General features: G+C 35.4%; 1 protein-coding gene across 2 annotated transcripts in view; it reads left to right on the forward strand.

Annotated features, from left to right (window-relative positions):
* The window catches only part of LOC105258850 (paired box protein Pax-1), a 300,736-nt gene that overhangs the window by 104,851 nt on the left and 180,431 nt on the right, over positions 1-15,454 (forward strand). The window lies entirely within an intron of this gene.

The raw sequence follows: 15,454 nt of genomic DNA on the forward strand, positions 1-15,454 counted from the left end.
GCACGAACTTGAGAGAGACAGCGCTCTAACGGCTGTCTGCGAGAGCGAGCGAGACGGCTTTATTGCGGCCGTCCGCGAGATCGAGCGAGACCGCACTATTCACGGGTGCACGCACGAACTTGAGAGAGACAGCGCTCTAACGGCTGTCTGCGAGAACGAGCAAGACGGCTTTATTGCAGCCGTCCACGAGATCGAGCGAGACCGCACTATTCACGGGTGCACGCACGAACTTGAAAGAGACAGCGTTCGAACGGCTGTCTGTGAGAGCGAGCGAGACCGCACTTTCCACGGTTCGACGCAAAACTGAGAGAGACAGCGTTCTATCGGGCTGTCTGTAAGAGCGAGCGAGACCGCACTTTCTACGGCTGCACGCGCGAGATAGAGAGAGACAGCGTTCTATCGGGCTGTCTGTAAGAGCGAGCGAGACCGCACTTTCCACTGTTCGACGAATGAGCGGAGGCTCAATGAAAAACAGGCTCCACCTCTAATTTAGAGTGGAGGTGCTCCGATGAATCCCGGCACTCGCGCTCCGAACGTTCACGTGTCGAACGGAATCGATTATCTTTAAATGAATTTTCCAATGATCCGTCGCGATATCTGATACAAAAATTCGTTTATTGAATATAATCGCGATTTGCACGTTCCACTGTGTCAAACGCGCTTGCAAAATCTCGATTTTTGCTCGATAATCCGACAATGACTTTGATAAGAATTCGCTATAACTTTCCACGACTCTCGCAATTATTCCGTAATGACTCTTCAAAGACTCTCTCGATGACTCAGCGGGAGAGAGACTTTCTCCCGGATATAAGTAATCTATTGCACATCGGATGATCCGATTTGAGCCTATCCGGTTCAGGCACATAGAATCGCGTGATTTTCTGATTGCCTAATTGCGCAGGACCATGTATTATTATGCGATCACGCAGATCCTGGCTAATTTCGAAAAATACCGTCCGGAATTATATTTGTGAGTTCGATTTGGCGCGCACAGATGGCGCCAGTATTACGGGGGGGGGGTGATATTTTCGAGTGGCACCCGTTTGGTCACGTTAATATTGACCACCGTCCCGATTGACCATGTTGAAATTGACCACGTTGCGATTGACCACGTTGCTATTGATCACGTTCCGATTGATGACCGTCCCGATTGACCACCGTCCCGATTGACCACCGTCCCGATTGACCACGGTCCCGATTGATCACCGTCCCGATTGACCACGTCCCGATTGACCACTGTTCCGATTGACCACGGTCCCGATTAACCACCGTCCCGATTGACCACCGTCCCGATTGACCACCGTCCCGATTGACCACAGTCCCGATTGACCACCGTCCCGATTGACCACCGTCCCGATTGTTCACGGTCCCGATTGACCACGGTCCCGATTGACCACAAAAAATAATTAAAAAATTAAATTCATATAACTAGTTATAAATATAATAATAAAAAAATAATTTAAATATTGACATAAGGTATGATTGAGCTGCCCACAGTTTTATAAACCTATGTGAAGTTCCAGTTTGCGTTGCAAAGTACACGCACAGCTGCACCCCCCCCCCCCACCCCGTTGCAAACCCATGTGAAATTCGGGACTGTAGTCAATCGGAAATTACATATACTTATGTATTTTGATGTGCTGATTACTAATATGATAGTGAAAATTGGATAGTGAAAATGCAGCTTTCATTTTTATGATAAAGACCATAAAAAATCGTCAAAAATTAACGTTTTTTGGGTTTTAAAATAATCGGAAATATTGGCTTTTCGGAAGTTTATCCTAAGATTTTTTTTATGGACTCTCGGGTGAGAGTTAGACAATTCTGTTAGTTAGGCCAATAACTGTGCCTTTTTTGATAGAAAAGATACTGAGAGACTCAAAATATAAATATTTCTCAAAATAAATTAAGAGAATAGGTTCCGAGAAATCAGTGAAATGTACAAAATTATCTTTTAAGATTAACAAATATCAAGAAAATTGAGTTTCTTGTCAAATTATTCCTTTATCATAATCTCAAATGGATTTCGATAAAACGAATATTCTTATCTTTGAATATCAAGAAAAAAATCATGAATATCGATATTATTTGCATATCTATAATAAGAAGAAAGAATAATTGAAAGAATCGCTTTTGTCTCGAAATCTTTTGTAAAGTAATAGAATCGATGTTGAGAGCAGTAAATCTATCAGTGTACTGAATTGACTTACTACTAAACGACGTTGAATGCAACGAAAGTGAAGTTTAGAACGAACTGAACTGTCATCAAGAACTCGTTACGGATCGTAATTTCCCTTTAGAAAGAACAATGCTGAAAAAGGGCCAAAATTTGCCTGTAAGGGGATTGTATGAAATCGGTATATCTTTAAGTTTTTGAACCTGCTGAACTCGAAAATGAAACTTAAAATTGTCCAAACACCAGGGAAAATTGTGAAAATGCAATTTTTTTTTACAGAAAAGTCGTGTTTTGCAGCAAATGTTTTTTAATAAACAAATGACAATTGTAAACAAAAAAAGTTTTTTTTTTAAATAGTATGCAGAATGTGTTATTTGAACGTAATCAATCTTCTAATGCAATAGCTCTTTTTCATTTTTAATCCCTAATTTGATATATTGTTATTTTTTCTTTCTTTCTTTATTTATTTATTTATAATATACAAAAAAGATTAAAAACATTAATAAAAAAAGACATTTTTAAAAAGATTAAAGACAAGAAAAAAACAATAAAAAAAGACAAACAAAACATTAATAAAATAAGACATTAAAAACATTAAAAACATTAATAAGATAAGACATTTTTCGTTTACAATTGCCACTTATTCATTAAAAAACATTTGCTGCAAAACGTGGCTTTTCTGTAAAAAAAATTGCATTTTCACAATTTTCCTCGGTGTTTGGACAATTTTAAGCTTCATTTTCGAGTTCAACAGGTTCAAAAACATAAAGATATACCGATTTCATACAATTTTCTTACAAGCAAATTTTGGCCCTTTTTTAGCATTGTTCTTTACGTGATCATATTACAATAAAATATTTTTTTTAAAACCTACTTTTAATGCTTTATTTACAATCTATCCAGGGATAATAAATAAATTTTTTGACATCATAGGACAGAGACGAGGTTGCCCAACCCACCTACCACTTTTAACATAATTATATATTGGATTATTTTTGTGTGCATAGGATTGGATTAACATTTAAATTGAGTAGTAAGGTCTATGGGTTTAAATCTTTTTAATCTTTTCGTCTGTTCACTTTTGGAAAAAAGTTTCTTTGCAAATATATTGGGATGAATATTTAGTTTTTCGTGATATTTTTTACTAAAGTTATGTATTTCTTCTCTCATTGTACGCATGCCGAGGTCTTGGTGAATCACTTCGTTGGTATTGCACCACGAAGCATTGGTAGCGATTCTTAGAACATTGGATTAGAATCGCTAGAATATTTCGATGTTGGATTCGCTGCTCGATCCCCAAAGTTGGATTCCATAGAACCACATTGGTTTGAGTATGATTTTATATATTTTGTTATAGTTTTTAAATAGTTTGTTACAATGTCAATTGTGAGGTTCTGCCTATCAGTCAGAATAGTTTGCTAAGTTTTAACCCCAGTTGTTTCCGTTTCATCTAGATGTGCTTCTTCCAGGTTAGTCTTCGATCAAGGTGTTTTCCTAAGTATTTGACGTCTTCTGCCTGTGGTATGGCGGAGTTGTTAAGTGTGATGGTTGGATGTTTCTCTGCGTGTCGTAAATGTTACGTGAGTTGACTTACAAGGGAAGTGTCACAACTGTCCGGAACCGATTTGATTCTCCTTCAAATATGTTGTTAAATACACAAATCTAAAAGACACTTATCTTTTTATATGCGGATTTTGAGTTTTAAGGGATGACACACTTTTTAAGTTTTAAGGGATGACACACTTTTTGAAGAAAAACGGTATCTGCTAAACTATAGAGTTAAAGAAAAAAACGTGCAATAAATTTTAATGGCTTGAAGAGTACTTTAAAATTATATGAACAAAATTTTTTTAAAAAAAAACTCCATTACTTAATTTTTTTTCAAAATTACAATTTTTCTACCTAATTTAAAGCTTATTTTTTTCCAAATTCAACCATGTGTAATAAAGTTATGTTACGAAATATCATTTTTGAAAATTAGTTATAAACGTCCCCGTATATACACTCATCTGTGCTATGTGCGTAAGTAATTATCGTCGTACAATAAGATATATAAAAAATGTTTATGTATAATTTTTATATATGTTTTCTATGTATTTATAACTACGTATTGTGTATATTTAAATTTTTAAAATAATTTTTAAATATTATTAATAAGAATTTTTCTAAATATACCCCCAGGTCTCTTATTATTTCTTTAATTTCTTCTATAAAAATTAAAAACAATTTTTTTCTAAATTTATCTACCTATAAAACCATTTTACAATTGAATTTTGCAAATACATGTTGCAATATTTGACATAAACAAATTTTATATTTTACGTTAAATGAATGATAAGATAAAATTATGTATACGTGTTCCAGATAAGTTATAATTTTTACAATTAAATCTTTGCGAATAAATACATGTCGCAATATCTGGCATAAACAAATTTTATATCTTACGTTAAATGAATGATAAGATAAGATTATTTGTACGTGTTCCAGATAAGTTATAATTTTTACAATTGAATCTTTGTGAATAAATACATGTCCCAATATCTGGCATAAACAAATTTTATATCTTACGTTAAATGAATGATAAAATAAGATTATGTAATTACGTGTTTCTGATAAATTAATATAAATTGTTCAAGTAGCAGCATAATTCTCACAGTCAATGTAGTCTTTTCGTTGTAATAATATCTGTGTAAACTGTTTTTCTATTGCAATAGAAAGCAAAATTTAACATCTTTGAATATGATTATCAATCCGCTTAACGTTGTTAGACTTTTATTGGTGTCAATAAATTCAATTTATCTAACAGAAACGCTAGTAATTGAAGCAGAAGTGGAATTAAAGGAAAATATAAAAAAAATATTGGTGGATAGTATTTTATAATGGGTTGGAAGTAACAGAAGAAATATATCTCGATTATGAAGAACGTTATAAATTACATAGTTTTGAAATAATTGAAGATGACGAAGAAACATGGCATGAAGATAATTTAAATTCTCATCTTCATTGTTCAAATGATGACACAAATTTTGATAATTCTTATAAAAGACGAGCTATTGAGTATTGGCAACATCGGGACATTGATGAAAACAATAATGATAAAAAAAGGAATCGTCCACTAAAAGTAGTACAAGTAGTACAAAGTAAATTTAGAAGAATTTCATCTGAATGTCAGTTAAGGCAATGGGAAGAACAAATACAATCAGGTGCAAGTCGTGTAGAAAAATTATCTTACATCTCCAAATTTACACATGATAAATTTACTGCAGCTGTTGAATCATGGTTGGAGGCTGAGGATTCATGGTTCATGATATTGATCTAAAAAGATGGGCTTTACAAGTTCAAAAAGATGGGCTTTATAAGCTCAAAAAGAAATAGGAAATTTAAATCCTATATTTAAGGCATCTCACAGTTGGATAGCAAGATTCAAGAAGTCTCACCGAATTGTTTCAAGAAAAATTACGAAGTTTGTCACTAGAAGAACATTAGAAGAGATTCTGCTGATTTGCAACAATCAGCTAATGATTTTCTGGGAAGAGTAAAACCTCTTATTGAACAGTTGAAATCTGAAAATTTGAATCTGAAAATATTTACAATTCAAATCAAAATGGTTTCCAATTGGAAATTCATTCTGGAAGATCATTGTCTAATCAGGGAAAAAAGAAAATAGAACGTGTCGTGCAATCCATATCATCAACAACCCATATACGATACAACCAATACTATTCTGTAATGACAATTTGTCACCTTTATTTATTAAAATGGTAAATTTGGACCAAGAGTGGAAGAAAATTTGTTTAAACCAGAAAATGTTATTGTAAAAGCATCGAAATCTGGTAAAATAACATCAGGTATTTCCCTTTTATAATTATTTTCTTTAACAAACTTATTAACAATTTTCATTTAACAATTTAATAAGAGTCATAAAAAACTATTAAATTAACATTTATATTTTTTACAGACCATTTTAAAATGTGGTTAGCAGAAGCTTATTATATTGTAAACATTGATTCCTAATAGCGTTCTTCTTATCAATTCATGGACTGGACATTGCCCCAATATTATTTCGGATTTAACACCTCCAGGAACACATATTACTACTATGATAATACCGAAAGAAACTACAGAGAAAATATAACCATTAGATGTTTATGTATTCAGAATTTGGAAAAATTTTGCTAAAAGATTTTCAGATATAGTTTTACTGTTGGAAAATAATATAAATTTACATGAACTAATAATATAAATTTACATGAAATAATATAATAAAATTACAATCTTTGATACATAATCAATTGTCATCTCTACGACGTCAAAATTTATTTAAATATTCGTGGTTTAAAAGTGGTTATACGAATGAAAGACCAGACGAATTTGAAAATACAGTACACTTTAGTTTTGACGAAACTTCAACAAAATGTAATATCGAAGATTGCAATAATATAGCCGTAGTAAGATGTTCTTGGTGCAAGAAGTCATTATGCTTGAAACATTTTTTTGTCGAATATCATTATTGTAATGTGTATAATGAGTGAATAATATAAAATACAAATATATTATTTTTAAATCTAAATATGTACAATATGTAGTTATAAATACATAGAAAAAACAAATAAAAATTATACATAAACATTTTTTATATATCTTTGTTATATATCTATTGTTCGACGGTAATTATTTACGCACATAGCACGGATGAGCGTATATATAGGAGCGTTTATAACTAATTTTCGAAAATGATATTTCATAACTTTATTACACATGGTTGAATTTTGAAAAAAATAAGCTTTAAATTAGGTAGAAAAATTGTAATTTTGAAAAAAAAATTAAGTAGTGGAGTTTTTTTAAAAAAAAAAACAATAAAAATAAAAAAATTTTGTTCATATAACTTTAAAGTACTCTTCAAGCCATTAAAATTTGTTGCACGTTTTTTTTCTTTAACTTTATAGTTTAGCAGATATTCGATTAAAAAAAAAATACCATTTTTCTTCAAAGGAGTGTTTCATCCCTTAAAACTTAAAATCCGCATATAAAAAAATAAGTGTCTTTTAGATTTGTGTATTTAACAACATATTTGAAGGAGAATCAAATCGGTTCCGGATAGTTGTGACACTTCCCTTGTTAATTTCATTAACCTTTATGCTCCATGTTTTAAGCCATTTCATTATCTCGTTTAAGTTAGCTTGCAACCTTTGAGACGCTGTTGTTACATTTGAGTGCGCTGCTAAGATGGCGATATCGTCCGTGAAAGTTGCTACTATGCAGTTTTCCATGGTCGGAAGATCAGATGTGTAGAATAGATATAAAACTGGACCAAGGACACTTTCTTGGGAGATTCTCCAGCGTTAATCGAAAAGAGAGGTGTTAGTTCTTCTTGAAGTTTAACTTGGAAGTATCTGTCACTTAGGTACGATTTTAGAATTAGGTAAAATGATGGATAGAATTTACGTTTTATTTTGTATAAAAGACCAGTGTGCCATATTCTGTCAAATGCTTGCGCGATATCTAGGAAAACTGCAGAACAGAAGCGCTTTTCGTCCTGGTATATTTTGTTTATTATTCGATGTACTTGTTCTATTGCATGTTATTGACGAAAGCCAAATTGATAGTCAGGAATCATGTTATATTCTTCAAGCAGGTTAGTCTTTCTAAGAACAATTTCTCGAATACCTTCGAAAGAATTGGAAGTAGGCTAATGAATAAGAGGTAATTTCATCGGCTGGTTTGCCTGATATGGGAATTAGAATTATTTGAGAGATTTTCCATTGTGAGGGAAATTGCTCGTACTATAGCATTAAAGATTATTCCGATGAGTTGAAATGTTTTAGGTGGCAGTTGTTTAATCACTTTACTACTACTACTGCTTATAAGTTCATAGCCTTTCTTTGGATTGACCGCGTATTTGATTACCTGTATAATTTCATCCATCGTGAATGGTTGAATAGGGGATGTCGGTTGATTGTTCCAAGTATTGGTGAATATATTCTTCCTCTGCTGGAATAATTTCTGCGGTAAGAGGTTGGAAAACCTTTTCCAAATGTGTTGCAAATGTTACTGCCTTATCTTTGTCATTTCTTGCTCAGCTGCCGTCGTTTTTACGTATGGATGGTACATGTTGCTTTGGCTGCTTGAGGCTTCTGGTAGCTTTCCATAAGTTGTAGTGACTAGCTTCAGTAGCTGTTAGATTTTTTAAATAGTTTTGTATTGATTTGTTTTTTAATTTGTTGAAGAGGTTTTGAGATCTTTGGTTTTTTTATTTAAATTGATAAAGAATTCGGCTCTATGTATTATAATTAATAACACGATACTTAAGAAACGAGCGAATAAGAGCCAAACGCGGATGGTAGTGCGTAAATTTCTTAAACATTAATTGTTCGCGAAAAATTTTTTAATGTGCACAAGGCATATATACAAATATTTTACTTGGTGTATATACCAAGATATAGATTCTCATTTTTTGAGAATTCTATAAAACCCTCTTTATCCTCCCTGAAGAGATGTAGACAAGAAAAATGTATTTGTATATATGCCTTGTGCACGTTAAAAAATTTTTCGCGAACAATTAATGTTTAAGAAATTTACGCACTACCATCCACTTTTGGCTCTTATTCGCTCGTTTCTTAAGTATCGTGTTTTTTTATTTAGTTGCGTTTTAATTTTTGGATCGCGGGTCAGTTGTCATTTTTTCCTAGTTTTTCGTTTTTCAGCTATTGCTTTCTTGACTAATCGGGCGGTCCGGGAGTTTTTATGGATGGTGCTTTTAAGTGGGGTCGCGCCCCAGGCAGCATCTTCAATAGAAGTGGTTAGAAATTCTACCGCTGTATCCAGGTCTTCTTTTGTTTTTATGTGAATATTTGGTGATAGCTTGCTTTCCAGTTGTTCTTTAAAATATTCCCAATCTGTATTTTTATTGCAGAGTGGGGTTGGCATTTGTTTTTGTAGAACTTGTAAACTTAGTATTACAATGATGGAAGAATGATCGGAAGAGAGGTCTAGGTACGAATCGATTCTTAAGTAGTTCTCTGCTATTCCTTTGGTTATACAGAAGTCGATGATGTCTGGAACTTTTCGTCTGTTGATTGGCCAGTAGGTGGGTTGTCCGGTGGAAAGATAATTAATTTTTTTACTTTTATTGCTCTGAGGAGCTCTCTTTCTTTGGTGGTTGTGAGAGTCCCGTTGCTAATTTTTGGCATTGTAGTCGTCCCTTACTAAACGAGTGTATCGAAGAATGTTGTAAATTGTTGCCCTTTTATATTGTGTTTTGGAGGGCAATAGATTGCTGAAATGGAGATAGGTCCATTCCAGTCATCATGATGCTGGTAGCTTGTATGTGTGTCTGCTCAAATTTAGGTAGTTCATAGTGCTTAATGGAGTTTTTGATGATAATTACAGTGCCTCCGTGCGCAGTTCCATCGAGATGGTTTGTTTCGTAGATGATGTATTGTGGCATTCTGAAGTAACTCTTTTTGGTGTAGTGAGTTTCAGATATTAAGAGTAGGTCGAGGTCTTGATTCTGAATAAATGTTTTAACTTCTTGGATATGTTGGTTCAGTCTGTTGGCGTTCCAGGATGCGATTTTAAGTGTTAGTATCATACCTTTATCTTTGAGATAAGAGTAGTAAGGAGATTAAACATGATATCCATGCGCTCCATAAGTTTGCTCATCATGTGTTCTGTATGTGTAATTCTGTGGTGTTGTTGTTTGTTGCGTCTGTAGGTTAGATACGGCTTGTTGATTTGATGCCGTGACCGCTTGAATGTGGTATTTGATTTGAGATTGCTGGTGTTGTTAGTAGTTATTTATCTATTTGTTTGCATTATTGTTTCTTGTTGTTCTTGTTTAGGTCTGAGTGTTGGATATTTTCTTTTTTGAATTTCCTTATAGACAATGTAGCCCTTGTAGCTTGCTGGGTAATTGCCTTTGCAAAGAGCGCTGGGTAATTGCCTTTGCAAAAACCGCAGCCACAAAAATGTGGCTGCGGTTTCTTTGGGTTTAATGCAATATCAGATGGTTGTTTCCACATTTGACACATTGTGATTGTTTATTACAATATTATTTTGTATGGCCGTATCTTTGACGTCTCAAACACTAAACAATTTCTCGTTTAGTGTGAAGTGGCTCAACTTGTACTTTCATATTCTGTGGGAACTATATGTCGTAAATTTGATTTGTTGTTTTCTTGAGATTTTAAATTTACATAGAACATCGAGAGCGGCGTCTTTATTGTGCGATGTTTAATGTTATGGATACCAATTACTATATATTCTTTTTTAATAATTTCTTCCGTTAGTTCTGCTATGTCAACAGTATGATGGATGTTCCGGATTACCACCCTGAAGCTCTTTTCTTGTTTAAGATATGTATAAAATTCCGTTTTTTTAGAAGTTAAGGTTTTTACGATTTTTGTATAGTTTTCGGGAGCGGTAGGTTGTACTTTGACTTGATTTTTTCCAAGAATTTTGAAGGAGTATTCTCCTTTTGCAACGGCATCGAGAGTTTTCACGACCGACTTGATATATAGTACATCAGAAATATAGATGGGCGGTGTCTTTAATGTTTTATTTTTATCATCTTGTGCTTCTTCAGAGTAGTCGTCTATTATTTAACTTAAAGCTTGGAAGCGGTTAACATTGTTTACTGTTACATATTCGGTGATTGGTTTCTGTTTATGTTTGATGTTGCTTGTATGAGTATCTGAGCTGCTTCTTGGCCTTTTCTTGCTTTCTACTCGTCTGCCAGTTGTTTTCTTGATTTGGTAATGTTGATGAGTCATCATAGCACTGAGACGCTCATTGGCCGCGATGTATAGACGGTGGGAGGCTGTGGAGCAATTTGCCTTTGGTCATTATTCTGCACAAAGCCTTGAGATTGATCCATAGCAGTGGCCATTTGGCCGTCGCTTATCTAGTTTACTGATATGCGAAGCGCCCAGCGTGTAAGTGTTCGCAGTTACACTGCTTACTTCGGAATTATTATTCGTCACGTATTATTACCCACACACCACAACAAAACGATCGATTGTCGCAGTGTGTTCACTATGCTCGCAAAACAACACCGAAACACGTCTGTCTCCGGCAACGGCTCGGGCGAGACTACAATAAAATATAACAAATTTATTTTAAAAAATTAAAAGAAAGAATTGACAATAATATAGATTAGTAAACAATATAAAATTAACAAACAAAAGGAAATAATTTTCACGGAATTAACAAATAATTTAACAGCGGTGATCGTATGATAATGTATCGAAATTCGTACAACGCTAAAGTCAGAGAAATCGAATAGTCACGCGAAATCAAAAATCTAAGAAAACTTCCTTGTATTTCTGATACAGTTTTTTTTATGGCCAGACTTAGCGAGGCCAAACGAAGAACGTATGGCAATACGACAATCAAATCTTCGTCTTAATTTATGGGACTTTTCTTGCACAAACACTTTTACTTGCTAATTTTTAGTCTTGATACTCAAATCGATAGCAATAGGTTCAAAGAAATACGTCGAATAATTAAGCGAGAATGATTAATCAATTTTCCAAGACAAGAGGTCGCTTGCGACGAGCATGGACGATACGATCGATAGCCATCAGACGCAGCTTACGCCGCTCTTAGTAGACTTTTCGATATAACGTTCCTAACATAAAGCGAATTTTTCGAAATTCGGCAGTCTATTTTGCCGTAATCTTATATATACTCACACACACGACAAATACCACGAAATAAGCACGAATCATACAACGTAATGAGCGCGACAAAGATTCGAAAAGAAAAGATACTCTCTCTCGCAAACTTACGCAACTTTCACACATACACACACACACACGCGCGCGCGCGCGCGCGCTAATTACAACATGAAAATCGTACAAATATCAATCACGAGAATGTCTTACGTAGTTTTGATAACTCTTTATAACAGCATGGACAGCGAACTCATTCCTCATGAATTTACTGTGCATCTGATTGATATACGAGAGATATACGGTTACTACGCGTTTCGCGTAGACAGCCCGGATGCCAGAAAGACGAATAGATCTCCTATTGATTTGAGCCGACGTTACGATCGTTCTCGAAGCCTCGATCGCTTGTCTCCGGTCGCCCGAAACCCACGAAATTGAAATATTAGGGCAAGGCCCTGACGAAAACAAAACATGAAAATGGCAACGGTGACAGAACGGCCGAGTACGGACGAAATCGCGTACGTTGCTCACAAATTAAAAATAGGCAACTTCACCGATACACTCACTCCTGTAGCCAGAAATGGTTTTCGGCTCCGTTCTTTCGGTTAATCTTCTACGACTCTCACAAACGCGATCCAGGGTCGATAACAGCTCCAATCCGGCGCGCAGGGATATACGGCCAATCGTGCTGCAACATGATAGATTTCGCGGCGCCTCGCGATAACGCCGTATCGGGGATCGAAACAGCCCTGAAAATTTGATTGTGCCACATCCTTGACGATTTTTTCTAAGCAGTTATTTTCTGGTCAATTTTTCATCAAAGGATAGCATCGACACGGACCCTGTAATCCCAGTTCTAAAAGACCGTTTTTAGGGATGTTCCTCCTCTCCTTGCCAGGGCGAACGCTATCCGCTAATCTTGCGCTGTCCTGACTTGAAAGTCCTCGGGTGCTGTCTCCGCATTTGAAACTGTTGCTGAAGTTAAAGCGTCATTTTAGATGTCGGAAAAAGTTCGTTCTCGTTCTTTTCTCTGTTCAGAAAAGTCGCTCTGACAAGGTGCTTAATCACAAAATTACAACAAAAATTAATATAATTAAGCGCGATATCGCAAATTATTGCTCCCTTCAGAGATTTCAATATGGCTCTCGCAATCCTGTCTGGCGCGGTCGCTTGTGTCCCATTAGAATTTCCGGGGCGGATGGACGCGCGTCGGGACGGTAACGTCACAGCACATATTACGTGAGCATTACAATTTTATATTTAAATAATCTAATTTTGTATAATATTGTGATAACTGCAGACAATATTCAAATCAGAGACTAAAACGTAGAATTATTAATAAAGTTGTATTAAAAAAAAAGTTGCACTTTATTTCCATCAAATCAACGGATGATTACCTCAAAAACAAACTGGGAAAATCAGGTCTGAGAGTGTATAGAAGCGTTTAAATATTGTACACATAAGGGCGCTGGCGTAGCCGAAAGGTGACATCGTCACCTGCGTACTTCCTCTCCTTTTTTTACTGAGGGAACGAAAGGATGTGCGTACGAATATATATTGTTATAAATATATTGTTATAAATAAGATAAAAATAAGTTATTACTAATAAAGAGTATTATACAGGAAGAAAGAAACGAGAGAGGCTTCTATCGTTCTGCGCTGAGAAAAAACTAACTACAACAAATACAATATTTACACACCATCCTCGTTGGTTATATACCTGGACAGATCACCTGGGGACAGATATCGAAATCAAATAGATTTCATAGTAGTACTACAAAGATGGCGAATATAATTCGATAAAAAACGCTAGAGCCTACCCAGACGCCGAGTTCGGTTCGGATCATCAGTTCTTGATGGGTGAAATACAGTTGAAGCCAAGACACCAAACAATACTCCGAAACTAAAAAATAGATGGCATTTACACGTAAACGAAGAATATAAAACCAAACTAACAGGACAACTAAAAGATCTAAAGGAAAACGACATCGACCAAATGAGCGAAAATCAGCTGTGAGAAAATATAAAATTAAAGATCAAAAACGTCGCGAAAGAAACAAGCAAGGATCAAAAATTATAGAAAAGAAAACCGTGGATTAAAAACGAGATGTGAGATGCTATCGAATAAAGGAAGAAATTAAAACAAAAAGGACTGAACAATTAGGAAAAATGTCAAGAATACTATCAGCAATGTATACGAATTAGAAAGATATGCAAGAAAGACAAGAACAGCTACATGGAAGGGATATGCAAAGAAATTTAACATCACTATGAAAGGAATAAAATCAAAGACCTATTTTGTAAAATCAAGCGAAGAACCTCAGATTTCAAGCCACAGATATCGACCATACAGGATGAAAAAAGGCAATTTATAACAGAGAACAACAAATTTCTAAAAAGATGGCAAAAATATTGCGAATCCCTTTTCGAGGATCCGCCAAAAGATCTCTTCCAAAGGCAGCTCGATGCCGATGACCGGAAACCTGATATTCTAAGATCAGAGATGGAATTTGCTCTTAAAAAACTGAAGTTGAGGAAATTTGCAGGGATAGATGGAATTGTAGCAGAAATTATAAAGAGCGATGATGCTAATATGATTGACCTTCACACTTTGTGCAACAAGATCTGGAAATCGGGAACCTGGGGACCAAGGGACTGGGCGACATCCATATTCATACCCATCTATAAAAAAAGACTAAGAACACAAAACTCAAACTGTCGAACCAGAAGCCTTCATTGGCGCATAGTACAATTGGACACGTTGCAAGTGCGCACCGTGCTATTAGACACATAAGATTGCGCACCGTTCGATTGGACACGTTACATTTGTCCACCGTTCAATTGGACACAGTTTTATAAACCCATGTGAAATCCCAGTTTGCGTTGCAAAGTACACGCACAGACTGCATAGCCCCCATCCCCCCACCCCGTTGCAAACCCATGTGAAACCTTCCTTTGCATGGAAAAATATATGTGCGCAATTGAACAGGTGGGCAAAAGTAATGTGGGCAAAAGAACTGTGCGCAAAAGAACTGTGCCCAATTGAACGGTGGGCAAATGTAACGTGTCCAATTGGACGATGCGCAAAAGAACTGTGTCCAATTGAACGGTGGGCAAATGTAACGTGTCCAATCGAACGGTGCGCAATCTTATGTGTCTAATAGCACGGTGCGCAATTGCAACGTGTCCAATTGTACTGTGCGCCAATGAGCCACTCCTCTGTCGAACGATATCTTTAATCTCACATTCAAACAAAATAATGCTCCATATAATTCATGAGATTGAAAGCCTACATTCAGAAATCCTCCAAGAACAAGCGGGATTTATGTCCGGACGAGGCATACGCAAACACATATTAAATATAAGACAAGTAATCGAAAAGAGAGAATTCAACAAACTTGGATATTTATGCTTTGTTGATTACCAAAAAGCTTTCGATCAAGTGAAATGGAAACAGATTATAACGAAATAAAGCATTATAACAGAGATGGGAATACTACAACATCTTTGCCACCTTATTGCAAACATATACAAAACCGCAGAAGCACAAATGAGAATAGGGGATCAATTGAGCGACCGCTTCAAGGTACATAGGGGACTTTGACAG

This window comes from Camponotus floridanus, unplaced genomic scaffold (assembly GCF_003227725.1).
Source record: "Camponotus floridanus strain SB8 unplaced genomic scaffold, Cflo_v7.5 scaffold137, whole genome shotgun sequence".
NCBI classification, from domain to species: domain Eukaryota; kingdom Metazoa; phylum Arthropoda; class Insecta; order Hymenoptera; family Formicidae; genus Camponotus; species Camponotus floridanus.